We start from the raw sequence: 12727 nt of genomic DNA on the forward strand, positions 1-12727 counted from the left end.
AACAATAATGACTCAAACTGCAGAGAGAGATAGATAAGCCAACAATTATAGGTGGAGATTTTAACATATCCCTCTGAGAAAGTGGTAGAATGAACAGATAAAAATTATAAAATATAGAGATATAGAAGATCTGAAAATATAATAAATAAGTTTATATGCATATTATTTTTAGTATACATATTGTTTTTGAGTACACATAAAACATGAAAAACTGTCCATGTACTAAGTAGTTAAGGAAGCCTCAATAAATAAAATGAATCAGTATCATTCAGACTATGTTCTCTAACGTATGAAAGAAAATTAGAAATAAGTAACAAAAGGATTTTATTTTTAAAAACCTACATGTCTGAAACTAAACAGCATCACTTGGGTTAAAAAACTAACTCATGAAAGAAATGACAAAATAATTAGAACCAAATGACAATGAAAACACTGTGGAATTTAGAGGAAAATGTGTAGTTTAAAATACATTTATCAGGATACAAGACAGATCAAAAACAAATGAGCTAAGCCACCAACTCAAAAATTTAGAAAAGAAGCAATAGAGAAAAACTCAGAAATAAGACAATAGGAAATAATAAAAACCAAGACAGAAGTCAGTGAAATAGAGAGTTACAATTATAATAACCAAGAAGAAGATTAATAAAACGAAAACCTGGTTCTTTCAAAAGATTAATAAGATAGGTCACTGTCAAGACAGTTCAAGAAATAAAGACAATACACAAACACAATACAGAAAAGTAAATAAAGATATAACAGAAAATTCAAAGTGCATTATGAAGACATAGGATGGATGAAAAATGGCAGAGAGGAGGCAGCACTAACCTGTAGCTCCCACTTGGACGAACAGAGTAGTGTGTGGAGACTCACATCATAAACTTTTGCTCCAAGAACTACGGCAGGAATATACCAGGAAAGCAGAGAGAGTCCACAGACCCTTTGAAGAGAGTGGATTGCTGCTACAGGCCCCTGGAGACAGCCAAAAAACTGTGAATGCCCAAAGTGTGAAAGGGGGATCATCCACCTCCAAACACACCCTCACTGGGGAAGCTGAATGTTCAGATCACAGAATGAGTTGACCTTACCTGGAGCTGAGACAAATTTAGAGAGCTGAGCAAAATACTGGGGCAAAAGAAGCAGTAAGAAGAGCCCTGTGGGAAATCTTGGTCCCCACGGCAGCCATTTCTGACTTTGTCTCACAAGGGTCCTTCAGGAGGGCTGCCAGAGGAACAGGGAAAAGACCACAGGGAGAAGGAAACTTCTAGCTGAGCTTTGTAACAATTTTGACTAAGCATGAAGTTTCCTGGCCAGAACCTGGGGGAGGGGGCAAATTGGGAGTTCAGGCACAGTACAGAAGTTGTGGCAGGTAGGGAGGCACAAAACCTGACAGCCCTGCTTGCTTTCTCAGCTGGGAGGCAGGTAGCCTGGGGCAAGTTTGCAGCCATGCTCACTTACTGCCTGGAAACAAACTCGGTGTTGTTGTTGGGGCAGAGACAGTGGAAGTGAGACCAGCCTTTTGGGCTGCATGGGAGCTGGGTGAGTGCTGTAACTGCTGGCTTCCCCTCACTTCCCTGGTGACCTGCACGATGCAGCAGAGGCTCCCATAATCCACCTGGGAACATAAATCCATTGGCCTGAGAACCACACCCCATTCCCCAGAGCAGCCTCGGTAAGCCTCACCCAAGGAGAATCTGAGCTCAGACACACCTAACCCTGCACCCATGATATGGTTTGGCTGTGTCCCCACGCAAATCTCATCTCAAATTCCCACATGTTGTGGAGGGACCCAGTGAAAGACAATTGAATCATGGGGCTGTTCTCGTGATAGTGAATAAGTCCCGTGAGATCTGACGGTTTTATAAGGGGGAGGTTCCCTGCACAAGCTCTCTCTTTGCCTGCTGCCATCCATGTAAGATGTGACTTGCTCCTCCTTGCCTTCCACCATGATTGTGAGGCTTCCCCAGCCATGTGGAACTGTGAGTTCTCCACTAAACCTCTTTCCTTTGTAAATTGTCCAGTGTCAGGTATGTCTTTATCAGCAGCATGAAAATGGACTAATACAGTAAATTGCTACCAGTAGAGTGGGGTGCTGCTGAAAAGATACCTGAAAATGTGGAAGCAACTTTGAAACTGGGTAACAGCAGAGGTTGGAACAGTTTGGAGGGCTCAGAAGAAGACAGGAAAATGTGGGAAATTTTGGAACTTCCTATAGACTTGTTGAATGGCTTCGACCAAAATGCTGATAGCGATATGGACAATGAAATATAGGTTGAGGTGGTCTCAGATGGAGATGAGGAACTTCTTGGGAATAGAAGTAAAGGTGACTCTTGCTATGTTTTAGCAAAGAGACTGGTGGCATTTTGCCCCTGCCCTAGAGATTTGTGGAACTTTGAACTTGAGAGAGATGATTTAGGGTACCTGGTGGAAGAAATTTCTAAGCAGCAAAGCATTCAAGAGGTGACTTTGGTGCTGTTAAAGGCATTCCATTTTAAAAGAGAAAGAGAGCATAAGAGTTTGGAAAATTTGCAGCCTGACAATGCGATACAAGAGAAAATCCCATTTTCTGAGGAAAAATTCAAGCCGGCTGTAGAAATTTGCAGAAGTAATGAAGAGATGAATGTTAATCCTCAAGACAATGGGGAAAATGCCTCTGGGCATGTCACAGATCTTCACAGCAGCCCCTCCTATCACAGGCCCAGAGGCCTAGGAGGAAAAAGTGGTTTTGTGGGCCAGGCCCAGGGTCCTCATGCTGTGTGCAGTGTAGGGACTTGGTGCCCTGCATTCTGGCTGATCCAGCCCTGGCTGAAAGGGACCAAATAGAGCTCAGGCCATGGCTTCAGAGGGTGCAAACCTCAAGCCTTGGCAGCTTCCACGTGGTGTTGAGCTTGCCAGGGCACAGAAGTCAAGAATTGGAGTTTGGAAACCTCCATCTAGATTTCAGAGGGTGTATGGAAACACCTGGATGCCCAGACAGAAGTTTGCTGCAGGGGCAGGGCCCTCATGGAGAACCTCTGCTAGGGCAGTATGGAAGGGAAATGTGGGGTTGGAGCCACCACACAGAGTCTCTAGTGGGGCACCACCTAATAGAGCTGTGAGAAGAGGGCCACTGTCCTCCAGACCCCAGAATGGTAGATCCACTGACAGCTTGCACCACGCCCTGGAAAAGCCACAGACCCTCAACACCAGGCCGTGAAAGCAGCTGGAAGGGAGGCTGTACCCTGCAAAGCCACAGGGGTGGAGCTGCCCAAACCATGGGAACCCACCTTTTGCATCAGTGTGATCTGGATGTGAGACATGGAGTCAAAGGAGATCATTTTGGAGCTTTAAGATTTGACCACCCTGCTGGATTTTGAACTTGCATGGGACCTTAGCCCCTTAGTTTTGTCCAATTTCTCCCATTAGAATGTCTGCATTTACCCAGTGCCTGTACCCCCATTGTATCTAGGAAGTAACTAACTTGCTTTTGATTTTACAGGCTCATAGGCAGAAGAGACTTGCATTGTCTCAGAAATGACTTTGAACTGTGGACTTTTGAGTTAATGCTGAAATGAGTTAAGACTTTGGGGGACTGTTGGGAAGGCATGATTGGTTTTGAAATGTGAGGACATGAGATTTGGGAGGGGCCAGGGGTAGAATTATATGGTTTGGCTGTGTCCCCACCCAAATCTCATCTTGAATTCCCATGTGTTGTGGGAGGGACCTAGTGAAAGGTAATTGAATCATGGGACCAGGTCTTTCCTGTGCTGTTCTCATATTAGTGAATAAGTCTCATGATATCTGATGGTCTTATAAGGGGGAGTTTCCCTGCACAAGCTCTCTCTTTGCCTGCTGCCATACATGTAAGATGTGACTTGCTCCTCCATGCCTTCTGCCATGATTGTGAGGCTTCCCCAGCCACAATGAACTGTGAGTTCTCCATTAAACCCCTTTCCTCTGTAAATGGCCCAGAGTCAGGTATGTCTTTCTTAGCAGCATGAAAACAGACTAACACACCCCACCTGATGGTCTTTCTCTATTTGCTCTGTTAGCCAAAGACAAAGGAGATAATCTCTTGGGAGCTCTATGGCCCCACCCACTGATTCTCCCTATACTACCACAACTGATGCAGTCTTTTTTAAATATTATTATTATACTTTAAGTTCTAGGGTACATGTGCACAATGTGCAGTTTTGTCACATATGTATACATGTGCTATGTTGGTGTGCTGCACCCATTAACTCATCATTTACATTAGGTATATCTCCTAAGGCTGTCCCTCCCACCCTCCCACCCCATGACAGGCCCCAGTGTGTGATGTTCCCCTTCTTGTGTTCCAGTGTTCTCATTGTTCAATTCCCACCTATGAGTGAGAACAGGTGGTGTTTGGTTTTTTGTCCTTGTGATAGTTTGCTGAGAATGATGGTTTCCAGCTTCCTCCATGTCCCTACAAAGACATGAACTCATCCTTTTTTATGGCTGCATAGTATTCCATGGTGTATATGTGCCACATTTTCTTAATCCAGTCTATTATTGATGGACATTTGGATTGGTTCCAAGTCTTTGTTATTGTGAGTAGTGCCACAATAAACATACGTGTGATGCACTCTTTAAAGTGCCACCTCCTGGCTGGAGGCCAACCAACACAAAACTAACCCAATGAACGAAACTACAACCAAGGACCCTCACAGAGTCCACTTCACTCCACTGCCACTTCCACCAGAGCAGGTGCTGGTATCCACAACTGAGAGACCTGAAGACAGTTCACATCACAGGACTCTTTGCAGACACCCCTAGCACCAACCTGGAGCTCAGTAGCTCCTCTGGGTGGCTACATCCAGAAGAGAAATAACAATCACTGCAGTTTGGCTCTCAGGAAACCACTTCCCTAGGGGAAGGAAGAGAGCACCACATCAAAGGGGCACCTGGTGAGACAAAAGAATCTGAACAGCAGCCCTTGAGCCCCAGACTTTCCTCTGACATAGTCTACCCAAATGAGAAGGAACCAGAAAAAACAACCCTGGTAATATGACAAAACAATGATCTTTAACACCCGCAAAAGATTACACTAGCTAACAAGCAATGGATCCAAACCAAGAAGAATTATCTGAATTGCTGGGAAAAGAATTCAGAAGGTTGATTATTAAGTTAATCGAGGAGGCACCAGAGAAAGGTGAAGTCTAACTTAATGAAATTTAAAAAATGATACGAGATATGTAGGAAAAAATCTTCAGTGAAATAGGCAGTGTAAATAAAAAACAATCACAACTTCTGGAAAGGAAGGATACACTTAGAGGAATGCAAAATACACTGGAAAGCCTCAGCAATAGAATTGAACAAGTAGAAGAAAGAACTTCAGAGCTCAAAGACAAGGCTTTTGAATTAACTCAATCCAATGCAGACAGAGAAAAAAAGAATCTTAAAAAATAAAGCCTCCAGGAAGTTTGAGATTATGTTAAATGATCAAGCCTAAAAATAATTGATGTTCTCAAGGAATAAATCTAAAAGCTTGGAAAACACATTTGAGGGAATAATTCAGGAAAAATGCCCCAGCCTTGCTAGAAATCTAGACATCCAAACACAAGAACCTCAAAAATACCTGGAAAATTTATTTCAAAAAGATCATCACCTAGGCACATAGTCATCAGGTTATCTACAGTCAAGAGGGAGGAAAGACTTTTAAGAGCTGTGAGGCAAAAGCATCAGGTAACCTATAAAGGAAAACCTGTCAGATTAACAGTAGATATCTCAGCAGAAGCCCTACAAGTTGAAAGGGATTGGGGCCCTATATTTAGCCTCCTTAAACAAAATAGTTATCACCCAAGAATTTTGTATCCAGTAAAACTAAGCTTCATAAATGAAGGAAAGATACAGTTTTCTTCAGACAAACATGTGCTGACAGAATTCACCACTACCAAGTCAGTACTACAAGAACTGATAAAAGGAGCTCTAAATTTTGAAACAAATCCTGAAAATACATCAAAACAGAATCTCTTTAAAGCATAAATCTCACAGAACTTATAAAACAAAAATACAATGTAAAAAAATCAATGTATACAGGTCATACATAGCACGATGAATGGAATGGTACCTTACATCTCAATACTAATGTTGAATGTAAATGGCCTAAATGCTCCACTTAAAATATATGGAATTGCAGAATGGAGAAGAATTTCACTGACCAACTATCTGCTGCCTTCAAGAGACTCGCCTAACACGTATGGACTCACATAAACTTAAGGTGAAGGGGTGGAAAAAGACATTCCATGCAAATGGACATCAAAAGTGAGCAGAAGTAGCTATTCTTATATACAGACTAAACAAACTTTAAAGCAACAGCAGTTAAAAAAGACAAAGAGGGTGGAGCCAAGATGGCAGAATAGGAACAGCTCCGGTCTACAGCAACCAGCGTGAGCGACACAGAAGACAGGTGATTTCTGCATTTCCATCTGAGGTACCGGGTTCATCTCACTAGGGAGTGCCAGACAGTGGGTGCAGCGCACCATGCATGAGCCGAAGCAGGGCGAGGCATTGCCTTACTCGGGAAGCACAAGGGGTCAGGGAGTTCACTTTCCTAGTCAAAGAAAGGGGTGACAGACAGCACCTGGAAAATCGGGTCACTCCCACCCTAATAGAGTGCTTTTACAACGGGCTTAAAAAACAGCACACCAGGAGATTATATCCCGCACATGGCTCAGAGGGTCCTACCCATGGAGTCTCACTGATTGCTAGCACAGCAGTCTGAGTTCAAACTGTGAGGCGGCAGTGAGACTGGGGGAGGGGCGCCTGCCATTGCCCAGGCTTGATGAGGTAAACAAAGCAGCTGGGAAGCTCGAAGTGGGTGGAGCCCACCACAGCTCAAGGAGGCCTGCCTGCCTCTGTAGGCCCCACCTCTGGGGGCAGGGCACAGACAAAAAGACAGCAGTAACCTCTGCAGACTTAAATGTCCCTGTCTGACAGCTCTGAAGAGTAGTGGTTTTCCCAGCATGCAGCTGGAGATCTGAGAACGGGCAGACTGCCCCCTCAAGTGGGTCCTTGACCCCTGAACAGCATAACTGGGAGGCACCCCCCAATAGGGGCAGACTGACACCTCACACGGCCGGGTACTCCTCTGAGACAAAACTTCCAGAGGAACGATTAGGCAGCAGCATTTGTGGTTCACCAAGATCCGCTGTTCTACAGCCACTGCTGTTCTGCAGTCACCGCTGCTGATACCCAGGCAAACAGGGTCTGGAGTGGACCTCTAGCAAACTCCAACAGACCTGCAGCTGAGGGTCCTGTCTGTTCGAAGGAAAACTAACAAACAGAAAGGACATCCACACCAAAAACCCTTCTGTACGTCACCATCATCAGAGACCAAAAGTAGATAAAACCACAAAGATTGGGAAAAAACAGAGCAGAAAAACTGGAAACTCTAAAAAGCAGAGCATGTCTCCTCCTCCAAAGGAACGCAGCTCCTCACCAGCAATGGAACAAAGCTGGATGGAGAATGACTTTGACGAGCTGAAAGAAGGCTTCAGACAATCAAAGTACTCCAAGCTACAGGAGGAAATTCAAACCAATGGCAAAGAAGTTAAAAACTGTGAAAAAAAATTAGACGAATGGATAACTAGAATAACCAAAGCAGAGAAGTCCTTAAAGGAGCTGATGGAGCTGAAAGCCAAGGCTCGAGAACTACGTGAAGAATGCAGAAGCCTCAGGAGCCGATTCGATCAACTAGAAGAAAGGGTATCAGTGATGGAAGATGAAATGAATGAAATGAAGCGAGACGGGAAGTTTAGAGAAAAAGGAATAAAAAGAAATGAACAAAGCCTCCAAGAAATATAGGACTATGTGAAAAGACCAAATCTACGTCTGATTGGTGTACCTGAAAGTGACAGGGAGAATGGAACCCAGTTGGAAAACATTCTGCAGGATATTAACCAGGAGCACTTCCCCAATCTAGCAAGGCAGGCCAACATTCAGACTCAGGAAATACAGAGAATGCCACAAAGATACTCCTTGAGAAGAGCAGCGCCAAGACACATAATTGTCAGATTCACCAAAGTTGAAATGAAGGAAAAAACGTTAAGGGCAGCCAGAGAGAAAGGTTGGGTTACCCACAAAGGCAAGCCCATCAGAATAACAGCGGATCTCTCAGCAGAAACTCTACAAGCCAGAAGAGAGTGGGGGCCAATATTCAACATTCTTAAAGAAAATAATTTTCAACCCAGAATTTCATATCCAGCCAAACTAAGCTTCACAAGTGAAGGAGAAGTAAAATACTTTACAGACAAGCAAATGCTGAGAGATTTTGTCACCACCAGGCCTGCCCTAAAAGAGCTCCTGAAGGAAGCACTAAACATGGAAAGGAAAAACCGGTACCAGCCACTGCAAAAACATGCCAAAATGTAAAGACCATCAAGGCTAGGAAGAAACTGCATCAACTAACGAGCAAAATAACCAGCTAACATCATAATGACAGGACCAAATACACACATAACAATATTAACTTTAAATGTAAATGGGCTAAACGCTCCAATTAAAAGACACAGACTGGCAAATTGGATAAAGACTCAAGACCCATCAGTGTGCTGTATTCAGGAAACCCATCTCACATGCAGAGACACACATAGGCTCAAAATAAAGGGATGGAGGAAGATCTACCATGCAAACGGAAAACAAAAGAAGGCAGGGGTTGTAATCCTAGTCTCAGATAAAACAGACTTTAAACCAACAAAGATCAAAAGAGACAAAGAAGGCCATTACACAATGGTAAAGGGATCAATTCAACAAGAAGAGCTAACTATCCTAAATGTATATGCACCCAATACAGGAGCACCCAGATTCATAAAGCAAGTCCTGAGTGACCTACAAAGAGACTTAGACTCCAACACAATAATAATGGGAGATTTTAACACCCCACTGTCAACATTAGACAGATCAACGAGACAGAAAGTTAAAAAGGATATTCAGAAATTGAACTCACCTCTGCACCAAGTGGACCTAATAGACATCTACAGAACTCTCCACCCCAAATCAACAGAATATACATTTTTTTCAGCACCACACCACACCTATTCCAAAATTGACCACATAGTTGGAAGTAAAGCTCTCCTCAGCAAATGTAAAAGAACAGAAATTATAACAAACTGTCTCTCAGACCACAGTGCAATCAAACTAGAACTCAGGACTAAGAAACTCACTCAAAACTGCTGAACTACATGGAAACTGAGCAACCTGCTCCTGAATGACTACTGGGTACATAACGAAATGAAGGCAGAAATAAAGAGGTTCTTTGAAACCAACGAGAACAAAGACACAACATACCAGAATCTCTGGGACACATTCAAAGCAGTGTGTAGAGGGAAATTTATAGCACTAAATGCCCAAGAGAGAAAGCAGGAAAGATCCAAAATTGACACCCTAACGTCACAATTAAAAGAAATAGAAAAGCAAGAGCAATCACATTCAAAAGCTAGCAGAAGGCAAGAAATAACTAAAATCAGAGCAGAACTGAAGGAAATAGAGACACAAAAAACCCTTCAAAAAATTAATGAATCCAGCAACTGGTTTTTTGAAAAGATCAACAAAATCAATAGACTGCTAGCAAGACTAATAAAGAAGAAAAGAGAGAAGAATCAAATAGACGCAATAAAAAATGAAAAACGGGATATCACCACCGATCCCACAGAAATACAAGCTACCATCAGAGAATAATACAAACACCTCTACGCAAATAAACTAGAAAATCTAGAAGAAATGGATAAATTCCTCGACACATATACCCTCCCAAGACTAAACCAGGAAGAAGCTGAATCTCTGAATAGACAAATAACAGGCTCTGAAATTGTGGCAATGATCAATAGCTTACCAACCAAAAAGAGTCAAGGACCAGATGGATTCACAGCCGAATTCTACCAAAGGTACAAGGAGGAGCTGGTACCATTTCTTCTGAAACTATTCCAATCAATAGAAAAAGAGGGAATCCTCCCTAACTCATTTTATGAGGCCAGCATCATTCTGATACCAAAGCCTGGCAGAGACACAACCAAAAAAGAGAATTTTAGACCAATATCCTTGATGAACATTGATGCAAAAATCCTCAATAAAATTCTGGCAAACCAAATCCAGCAGCACATCAAAAAGCTTATCCACCATGATCAAGTGGGCTTCATCCCTGGGATGCAAGGCTGGTTCAATATATGCAAATCAATAAATGTAATCCAGCATATAAACAGAACCAAAGGCAAAAACCACATGATTATCTCAATAGATGCAGAAAAGACCTTTGACAAAATTCAACAACCCTTCATGCTAAAACCTCTCAATAAATTACGTATTGATGGGACATATCTCAAAATAATAAGAGCTATCTATGACAAACCCACAGCCAGTATCATACTGAATGGGCAAAAACTGGAGGCATTCCCTTTGAGAACTCGCACAAGACAGGGATGCCCTCTCTCACCACTCCTATTCAACATAGTGTTGGAAGTTCTGGCTAGGGCAATGCAGGAGAAGGAAATAAAGGGTATTCAATTAGGAAAAGAGGAAGTCAAATTGTCCCTGTTTGTAGACGACATGATTGTATATCTAGAACACCCCATTGTCTCAGCCCAAAATCTCCTTAAGCTGATAAGCAACTTCAGCAAAGTCTCAGGATATAAAATCAATGTACAATAATCACAAGCATTCTTATACACCAATAACAGACAAACAGAGAGCCAAATCATGAGTGAACTCCCATTCACAATTGCTTCAAAGAGAATAAAATACCTAGGAATCCAACTTACAAGGGATATGAAGGACCTCTTCAAGGAGAACTACAAACCACTGCTCAATGAAATAAAAGAGGATACAAACAAATGGAAGAACATTCCATGCTCATGGGTAGGAAGAATCAATATTGTGAAAATGGCCATACTGCCCAAGGTAATTTATAGATTCAATGCCATCCCCATCAAGCTACCAATGACTTTCTTCACATAATTGGAAAAAACTACTTTAAAGCTCATATGGATCCAAAAAAGAGCCCACATGGCCAAGTCAATCCTAAGCCATAAGAACAAAGCCAGAGGCATCACGCCACCTGACTTCAAACTATACTACAAGGCTACAGTAACCAAAACAGCATGGTACTGGTACCAAAACAGAAATATAGATCAATGGAACAGAACAGAGCCCTCAGAAATAATACCATGTATCTACAACCATCTGATCTTTGACAAACCTGACAAAAACAAGAAATGGGGAAAGGATTCCCTATTTAATAAATGGTGCTGGGTAAACTGGCTAGCCATATGTAGAAAGCTGAAACTGGATCCCTTCCTTACACCTTAGACAAAAATTAATTCAAGATGGATTAAAGACTTAAATGTTACACCTAAAACCATAAAAACCCTAGAAGAAAACCTAGGCAATACCATTCAGGACATAGGCATGGGCAGGGACTTCATGTCTAAAACACCAAAAGCAATGGCAACAAAAGCCAAAATTGACAAATGGGATCTCATTAAACTAAAGAGCTTCTGCACAGCAAAAGAAACTACCATCAGAGTGAACAGGCAACCTACAAAATGGGAGAAAATTTTCGCAACCTACTCATCTGACAAAGGGCTAATATCCAGAATCTACAATGAACTGAAACAAATTTACAAGAAAAAAACAAACAACCCCATCAAAAAGTGGGTGGAAGGATATGAACAGACACTTCTCAAAAGAAGACATTTATGCAGCCAAAAAACACATGAAAAAATGCTCATCATCACTGGCCATCAGAGAAATGCAAATCAAAACCACAATGAGATACCATCTTACACCAGTTAGAATGGTGATCATTAAAAAGTCAGGAAACAACAGGTGCTGGAGAGGATGGGGAGAAATAGGAACACTTTTACATTGTTGGTGGAACTGTAAACTAGTTCAACCATTGTGGAAGTCAGTGTGGCGATTCCTCAGTGATCTAGAACTAGAAATACCATTTGACCCAGCCATCCCATTACTGGGTGTATACCCAAAAGATTATAAATCATGCTGCTATAAAGACCCATGCACACGTATGTTTATTGCGGCACTATTCACAATAGCAAAGACTTGGAACCAACCCAAATGTCCAAGAACAATAGACTGGATTAAGAAAATGTGGCACATATACACCATGGAATACTATGCAGCCATAAAAAAGGATGAGTTCATGTCCTTTGGAGGGACATGGATGAAACTGGAAACCATCATTCTCAGCAAACTATCATAAGGACAAAAAACCAAACACCGCATGTTCTCACTCATAGGTGGGAATTGAACAATGAGAACACTTGGACACAGGAAGAGGAACATCACACTCCGGGGACTGTTGTGGGGTGGGGGGATGGGGGAGGGATAGCATTAGGAGACATACTTAATGCTAAATGACGAGTTAATGGGTGCAGCATACTAACACGGCACATGTATACATATGTAACAAACCTGCACATTGTGCACAGGTACCCTAAAATTTAAAGTATAATAATAATAAAAAAGAAAGAGAGAAAGAAAGAAAAAAAAGACAAAGAGGGACATTATATAATGATAAAAGGCCTTGTCCAACAGGAAAATATCACAATGCTAAATATATATGCACCTAACACTGGAGCTCCCAAATTTATGAAACAATTACTACTAGACGTAAGAAATGAGATAGACCAGCAACACAATTACAGTGGAAGTCTTCAATATTCCACTGATAGCACTAGACAGGTCATCAAGACAGAAAGTCAACAAAGAAACAATG

Source organism: Pan paniscus, chromosome 1 (assembly GCF_029289425.2).
Source record: "Pan paniscus chromosome 1, NHGRI_mPanPan1-v2.0_pri, whole genome shotgun sequence".
Lineage (NCBI taxonomy): Eukaryota > Metazoa > Chordata > Mammalia > Primates > Hominidae > Pan > Pan paniscus.